This window comes from Echinops telfairi, unplaced genomic scaffold (assembly GCF_000313985.2).
Source record: "Echinops telfairi isolate 266 unplaced genomic scaffold, ASM31398v2 ScPeMD7_32;HRSCAF=126, whole genome shotgun sequence".
Lineage (NCBI taxonomy): Eukaryota > Metazoa > Chordata > Mammalia > Afrosoricida > Tenrecidae > Echinops > Echinops telfairi.
This window is the reverse complement of record NW_022103929.1, coordinates 499,195-508,205: the sequence shown is the minus strand read 5'-3', so window position 1 is coordinate 508,205 and position 9,011 is coordinate 499,195.

Here is a 9,011-nt window from a genome sequence, read left to right as displayed (position 1 = left end):
GGGCTCTTAACCACACAAGGTAAGGAATTCAAACCCACCAGCTGCTCTGAGGGACAAAGCTGAGGCTTTCTGCTTCCGTAAAGATCTACAGTCTGAGAATCCTGGAGAGTCAGGTCTTCTCCATCCTTCAGGGTCACTTTGAGTCATAATCAACTTGATGGCAATGGAGTTGGGTTCGGATTTTAGTCCACAGAAACTCCAACATCCGAGTGCATGCTCGGGCTGGGCTGTCTTTGTGGCATTCTCGCATTGTGTCTCCTAAGTAATCCTATTGAATAGGGACTCTTGTCACCACCATTTCACAACTGAGGAAACTGAGGCACAGATGGCCACCTCATGTGCTCCAGCACCAAGCTCGCCAAACATGCCGGCGGTTCTCCATTCCGGCTCACGTCGGAAGCAGTAGCGTTAAAAATGATACCACTACTCAGACGACACCCCAGACCAATAAATCAAGGCCCACTTTGGGTGGGTTTTAAACAGGGTTTCAAACCAGTGCATTCTTGGTCAACCCCCTGCTAAGAATGTTCCTTTCCACCCCAGCTATACGGACTTAGGGAACAAGATTCCTAGGGTCAAAGTCTGAAGTCAAAGCCCTGGTTTTGAAAGTTCCCCAGGAGACCGTGCTGTGCTGGAGGACGTGGGAAGCCCTTCCCCGCACCCTACTGCTGCTCAGAAGGAGCACCCACAGAGCTGGTTGGAACTGGATGGGTTAGACGGGCCCTGGACATGGTTGCAGGGCACCCAAGAAGGTCGTAGAAAGAGAGGGCAGGTCAACTGTCAGACTGGACCCAGGAAAGCACCCCACCCCCACCCCCAGCTAGGCTGCCCAGGAGAGGGAACAGAGAGAGCAGGTCTTATAGCCTGGGGTGTCAACAAGGCAGTCTGGGGGGAGGGGTCAGGGCACAAGTACACAAAGGCTCCCTGTGCCCCCGAGGGGTGCCCAGACACTGCCTCACCCACCCGGCTCCGTCTGAAGTCTGCCCACACCCAAAGCCAGACCCTCTCGACCCCCGACATTCCTACAGGCACCCCCGTGGGGCAGGAACAGACAGTGCTTTCAGAATGCATGCCTGCCAGTGAGCGGGAAAAATTATCGCCAAGACTTATCTGCCATGAGCGTGGGGTGGCATTTCACGTGCCAAAGGTTGACTGGCCCCACCCTGGCCCTGGCTGTTGGCTTCGAGGCCCTCATTCCAACTGTGCAGGGACAGAAACTTCATTCTTTTCATCCACAAGAGGCCTCCCTGCCCTTTACCATCTGTGCACACACACACACCCCAGCCCCACAGAGGACGTCCACCCCACCCCCACGGGCCAGGAGCCAAAGTGGATTAGACAAGAGTGATTCAAAAATCAAGTTTTCCAAGTCTTCTTAAGCCAGGGATTTTATTGACAGGGAAAGTCATTGTTACTAAGGTGTCTGCCTCAACCTGTCCTGGCTTTTCTGCATGAGGTCCTGGCAAATGCTAACAGCTGCTATAGCCTGGGACAAGCTTCCTATGGAAGGGGCTGCTGCATTTATAGCAGGCAGTTCTAGGTTCGAATCCTGATGGCTGTCGTCTGAGGGACCTGAGTTCGCTACCTGACGTCTCTGACCTCCTTTTCCTCATCTGGAAAATGGAAATGACAAGCATGACCTTTCCAGGATGTTGTGCGATAGAATGAGATGGATGTGAGAAATCTCTGAAAATGGGAATGAGCATGCAGGGCACCCAGTAGAGGAAGGCTTGAAAACTGATCTGGAAGACTGGCTTAAGGGATAACCTCAGGCTGACCCCCAGGGCCTTGGGATCTGCCAATCAGACCCAAAGTGATTGTCAGCAAGCACCAGTGCACCCTCAAAACCAGGGATTCGCTTTGCCAATCTCAAGACGGAGAGCAAAAAGCCCCAAACCAAACCTGGGACCACCCAGGGGATTCTGACTCAGTGTGACCCGATGGACAGAGTAAACTGCCCTGGACTCGAGGGTTTCCAAGGCTGTGAGCCTTACAAAAGCAGTTGCCACATCTTCCTCTTGGGATGCAGCTGGTGGGTTTGAACTGCTGACTTTTGGGTTAGCAGCTCAGCTCAACTCAAGCATTACACCATGAGGACACCTATCACCGAGAGCCCTACTCGACCGCCACCTCATCGATTCCAATAACAGACAGATTCCAATAACAGCGAGTTCTTCCTCCACACCCCACCCCCACCCCGCGTGCCTGCGCCATTGGTCTGGGGGTGGCTGTGTATGTGAGCTGCTGACTCAGGCCCAGTGCAAAGGGCTGGGGCCACCGATGCAGGCAGCACAGCAGGGAGAGGGAGTGATTACACTGGCCACACACACATTTTGTGTTAGACTTATTTCTGGGTATATTTGACCTGCTGATTAAAAAAAAAAAAAAGGCACCAGTTTTCCCCCATCCACACCGTTGTTCAGATACAAAACACACACCATACACCATTCTTTGCTGTGCTCACTCATAAAAACTTCAGGCTCCTTTCATGTGGGGTAGCTGGCTTCCAGGAGAGGACGTGCGCACTGGCTTTCTTTCAAGGAGTTTGTATTGTACTGAATATCGAGGCCAAGTTAAACTTCACACGGTGTCCATGGATCCAAAGATATAGTTGAACATTGCAAATTATATGAACGTGGCATTTCCCCAGGCATCACTTCACCTTTATTAGGAACTGAATGGCAGGCAGTCCCCATTTATTATCTTAAAAATAATAGGTCGGGGAGACAGAAATAAGAGTTATTGTATAATACATAAAGAGCCCTGGTGGTGTAATGAGGCATGTGTTTGACTGCTAACCACGAGATCGGCTATTAGAGCCCACCAGCCGCTCGGGAAGAGAAAGAGGAGACTTTGGGCTCCCGGGAAGATGGACAGCATCAGGAACCCACAGGAGAAGTTCCACCCTGTCCTACAGGGTCCTTCGGAGTTGGAGTCAACTAACTGGTAGTGAGCTTGGTACAATGAATAGAAATTCAAATGTCCTGAAACCTAAAGCAGGCCTGTCAGAGTTCAGATTCCTTTACTAAAATTAAAATGTTCCAGTTTTCTGATAAAATAGCACAACTTAGCCACCTGTGCCCAGAAACTCATGAAAGAAAAGTTTGAATTTTTCTTATAAAGAAGTTTGAGTCAGGGAGGGTGGGAGGGGGCGGGAGGGGGAAGAAATGGGGAGCTGATATTAGGGGCTCAAGTGGGAAGAGAATGCTTTGAAAATGATGATGGCAGCATATGTGCAAATGTGCTTGACACACTGGATGAATGTATGGATTGTGATGAGAGATGGAAGAGCCCCCAATAAAAGTATTTCATTAAAAAAAGAGAAACAAAGGGGAAAAAAGAAGTTTGAGTCGATCTCATCTCCAAAGCGCTTAACACAAATTATCCATTGATTTCTATATACTAACATGTGTTCTGAAATTTTTACTGTTATAATTTGAAGAAGAATTAGATCTTTAAGATATTCATGAGAATTGCTTTGAAGGCTTACATATTTTTTTACACTCTAAATTGCCCTCACGCCTTCCGTAGATGTGCCTCTTCAATTTTCTGTTTAATTTTCCACTCTCCTCAAGCTGTGTCCTGGCTTTGCCATATCCAGCTTGTTTTCTGTATATATTGATCGCACAGCCTCCCCGACCAGAAAGAAAAACCCGCTGTCATCTAATTGACTCTAACTCATAGTGACCCTAACAGACAGAGACGAACTGTCCCTTTGGATTTCCAAACCTTGAAATCTTTTAAAGGCTTGAGTGACTGGAGGATTTGAACTACTGACCTTATGATTGGCAGGTCCATGTGTAACCAACTAGCCACCATAGGTCCATTTACAGCTTCCCTTAGAAGTCCCTTAATACTTCGCTCTTTTCCAAATATAAATATTTTTACCTTTTTGTCTTACCCTGTGATTTGTGGGTCTTAATTCTTCCCATCTTTAAAACTAGGATGATAAATGAATAAATTAGCATAATTTAATAACTGAAAATACAACTGAACACCATATCCCAGAAACCAGAGCTGATGTGGTCTATCTAATGCAGTTTTCTGAATCAGTGCCCCAAATAACCCCAGGAGTAGAAGTAAAATCTAAGACACTGAAAAAAAAAAAAAGGTTGTTTGTTGGGTTGTACCCATGCGGATAAGAAGGCAGGAGGTGAAATACCTGCTACATTTGCCCCTCTCTGTTATGGAACAAAATCTGAATGACGACATTTCCCCCTCTAGGCTCTGCTTCAGTTTAGTGGCAGCTTGTGCACAGATCTTTGGCCTTCTGGTTTCTTTTCACCTCTGATGTTCACCTTCTGCTGCCGGAGTGAGCTTCGAACAGGAGCATCTGACCACTTCACTGCATTACCTGCCACTGTCCCCTGGAAGTCATCGATTGTGCCAAGAATCGAACCAGGCTCCAGGGGATGACATTCAAGGGCTCCTTGATCTGCTCCCCTTCCAAGCCTTTTTTGATGGTTTCGAAACATTCCAACCTCAAGTCCCACCAGCCCGAGAATGGTCAAGAGCGGAGATGAGGATGCACCACAGCTTAGAAAATTGCACTGAAACCCCAGTGCCTACACCCACAGACCAGAAGGAGCCAGGAACCACCCAGAGACCTCCCCTCCTTTGCCACCAGTGAGCTTAACAAACCAGAGGGAGCTGGTAAACCTCCAATGAACCCTGAAGTGCAGCTTAGCAAAACTGTCATCCTGTTTACAGCTAACCACACCGATGGGATTAGTTCTAAGCTGCCTCTTGCTGAAAGGAATTCACCCTGTGCTGCCCCTAATGGCCCATTCTAAGACAAATCCCCATCAACAAGACACAGGAGGGATGGGGGAGGTCCCCACTGGCCTCTGGCAGGGGCTTCCAGGTTTCTCCAAAGGCTTCTTCTCCTAGTGTTCCTGATCCCCAGAGGCCAGCCGGACTTGCTCCTTCCCTCCTCTTCCTCCTCATCTTCTTTCTCTCTCTCTCCCCTCCCAGGAGAGGACTTCAAAAGTTCACAAATAAATGGAATTAAAAGATAATGGAATTTTCAATGAACCTGCGTGTTTGTGTGTGTGTGTGTGTGTGTGTGTGTGTGTGTGTGTGTGTGTTTTAGGGCTTCACAAATTTTATAGAAAAAACCCATTTGTCCATGAACCTGTTTGTTTGTTTGTTTGTTTTAGTGGAAAGTTTGTTTTTATTATCAATGGTAGAAAATAGAGGAAACAGTTTTATAGGGACCTGTCCATGAGAAAAAGGAAAGACAACTTCAGAAGCTGGCATCAGCACATCACACTTCAAAGGAGGAGGTAACAACGTGTGACGAAAATGAGGTCTTCCGTCCTGGCTCCTTCTGTGGCCAGGCTATCCATTTCTTCATTGCCTTTGATGCCTCCATGGCTGGGAACATATCTCACTGCATCGAGAGCCTGCTCAATCTCCTCAAAACCTCTTCTGGTGACATCTCTTCCCGAGGCTGTTTTCCACCCATTCTGAGTCCAGCTCTCAACCATTCTGTCACGCCTTTGATGGCAAATGTGCTGTTACTTTTAACAGTGAGTTCATCCATAGCTTGACTTTGGCTTGTTCAACTGCTTTGTGAGCTGGTGTCTGTCGTCCTAAAACGTTCTCGCGGTCAGTGGGTTTCCGGGTCTCCGGTAACCCCCCATAGCCAGCGGGTGTACCACTTCTCCCATTTTTGCTGCGGCCAGCAACACAAACCCCAGGAATGTGTTCTCTGCCCCAGCCAAAGTCCTGTCCTTGACTCCCTGGAACTCATGTCAGATTTTCCATGAAGATCAATGAGTTCCTTAGTCCTCACGGTCTTAAGTTCCTGTCCATGAACTTTTGAAGCTACCTTGTATTTAGAGGTCTCTACGTAGCCCAAAGGAGCTCTTATGTCCTAGTGGGTTTACACCTTGAGCTAACTGCAAGATCAGTGGTTTGATCTCACCAGTCACTCTGAAGGAGAAAGACGAGGCTGTCGGCTCCTGTAAAAAGTCATCAGAGTCTCCGTGAGCCAGAATGAAATGGGTGCCAATTGGTTTCACCTAAAGGAGCCCCAGTGGTATAGTGGGTTATGTAGTAGGCTGCTAGTCACCAGATCATCAGTTCGAACCATCTAGCCACTCTATCGGAGAAAAAAGAAGCTGTCTGCTCCTGCAAAGATTTACAACCTTGGAAAGCCAAAGAGCCATACTACTCTGCTGATAGGCTCGTTATGAGTCTGGCGGAGTGTGGTTTGGGTTTGTTTGGCTTTACATGTATGGCATCATTTAAGTCTCACAAAAGGTCTTGGCCATTGGTACTTTCATTAACACCGTTCTACAAAGAAGGAAGCTGAGATGCAGCTGGATTAAGGTCCCACCATGGACAAGCAGTAGAGAAGGACTAACACCTAAGTTTGAGTCTAGAGGCCACAATCCTTTATTGCAGGGCTTCTGAAACATTCTCCACGTGTGACCTCTTTTTGCCCAAGAAATGTGCATCACAGACAAGTGCTACCAGGAACGCCTCGGATTCATGGTGTGTTTGATTTTGACTTTGAATTTTTTATCAATGCGAGTTCTGAAATCTTGTACTGTGGCTAAGTTTTTCACAACCTCCACGTTCAGTTAGGTGACCTGATGTGGGGTCATGAGCCACAGTGTAAGAAGTTGTGCTTTACTGCAATGTTCAGCCTTCCTGTTCTGACCTTTCTAGAACCATTTGACAGAATACTGGAAGCCCATCTCCTCCTTGTTTGCAGGTCCCCAAAGGCAGAAAAGTGGTGCAGCACCACCCAGAGGGCATTAGTCAGCCTTCCTCCTGGGCCGGAGTACCTGACCACAAAGCTGGAACCAGCAGTTACCTTTTATTAACCATGTGAACATGCTCTGCTGACCATAAAAAAGGGGGGATGCAGATCCATATTGACCCAGAAAATGTCCATGATATAGTGTTGACTTTTTTAATGAAGCAGATCTTCAAAATTTGCATGTGTAGTATGATTTTATTTCTATGAGAGTTTACGTATCTGTGCTGCTGCTATTAGGTGCTGCCCAGTTTACTCTGACTCGCGGAGGCCCACGCACAACAACACGAAGCATTGCTCGGTCCTGCACCATCCTCACAAGTGCTTTGTTCGTGTCTGCTGTTGCAGCCACTGTGTCAATCCATCTCCTTGAAGGTCTTCCTATTTTTCACTGACCCCTCTGCTTTAGCAATCATGAGATCATTTTCCAGGGACTGGTCTCTCTTGATAACATTTCCAAAGTGTGTGCGATGACGTCGCGCCGTCCTCACGTCTAGAAGCATTCTGGCTGTACTGCCTCCGGAACAGATTTCTCTGCCCTGCTGCAGTCCATGGTACTTTCAGTATTCATCACCAGCACATAATTCAAAAGCATCCCGGCTTCTCCAACCTTCCTTACTCATTGTCAGTGTTCCCAGGCATAAGAGGTATTCACCTTCAAGGGCACATCTTTACTCTTTAGTACTTTAAAGTGTTAAACAGATTTACTCAATGCAATGTCACAGTGTGGGGGGGGGGTGAGGAGGGAGGGGAAAATCATGGTTTTCAAAAGAAATGACTCCGGCACTCTTGCACCTGAAGGCCTGGCTTAGTCTGTATCCGGGATATGACCTGTTTCGGATGTGACCTGATCTAATGCTTGGTGTGAAAGGGAGATCAGTCACAAAGGTCAGGTATTATATGATTCTATTTATATGGCAAGTCCAGAATAGACAAATCCACAGAGATAGAAAATAGGTCAGTGCCTACCAGGGACTGAAAGGAGGAGGGCATATGGAGTGGCAACTAGTGGGAGCAGGATTTCTTTTTGGGGTGATGAAACTGTTCTGGAATAAGATAGTGATGGTGGTTAAACAGCTTTGTGAATACACCAAAAGCCAATGAATTTTACCCTTTTAAAAGTTAATTAATTTAGCTCTCTCTGCTCACACCCTGGGAGACATAGCTGCTGACAAGACACATGGACCCACCCTGATGCAGAGACCCCTGCCAGCACTGAGATGTTTCCAAGGACACTGGATCCAAAGACTTTCTAGCCACTGGCCTGTGATCTTCTACATTCGGCGTCATTGCCTCTGTTTCCTGAGTCTGGAGAGGACTTTATAGATTGGTATCGGACATATGGACTAATATCAGACTTATGGACTTGATCTGGACTGGGCTGGGATGTTTTCTCAATGTTCAATTGCTCTTGTATATAAATCTCTTTCATACACATACACACACACACACACAAGTTAATTTACTTTTTTGTTTTGTGAGCTATCACTCAACACAAAAAATGAGTGGAACTGCGGGGAGAAACTGACGCTGCAGTTTCTAAGTAGTCTAGACTTTCCTCAATAGTCTAGAGCACTATAGGAAGCCAGTGCTATTCTAAAGAGGTTTGAAAACACCAACCCGTTGTTGTCGTGTTGATTGTCTCTTATCCAACCTCTGTGCTGCAGAGTAGAGATGCTCCATTGGGTTTTTGGGACTGTCTTAGCCTAGGTTGTCCAGAGAAGCAAAACCAGTGACATTCACGTCACAGCATAAGAAATACTATGTATAAGAAATCATTTTATATCAGGAGTAATTTTATATACAGAAGGCCCAGGCCAACTCACGTGTGTGGGTCTGATGAGAGCTGTAGCCCTCTTCGGGTTCACGTAGCTGCAGGTCGATGTCACAGAAAGGTGAAGCGGGAAATGAGGAGATTACAGGCTGGTGGGTACAGAGTCGAGTGGATCCAACGTCCGTGGGAACATGACAGGGAGCTCGGAGCTTCCTGAGCCAATAACCCACAAGGGGCTACCCTTGGAGGCAGACACAGAATTCAACCAAGTTGGGCGGATGAGCAGAGGGGGAGAAGTTCTCCCTTATTCATCCCTACACTTTCACACAGGTTCAAGGTGACATAAAATTTCACCACCACAGTGGCTATAATCTTTTGAGAAGCAGATGACCACATCTTTCTTCAGTGGGGCTGCTGCATGGATTTGAACCACCAATCTTCAAGTTAGTAATCTCATGCAAACCATTT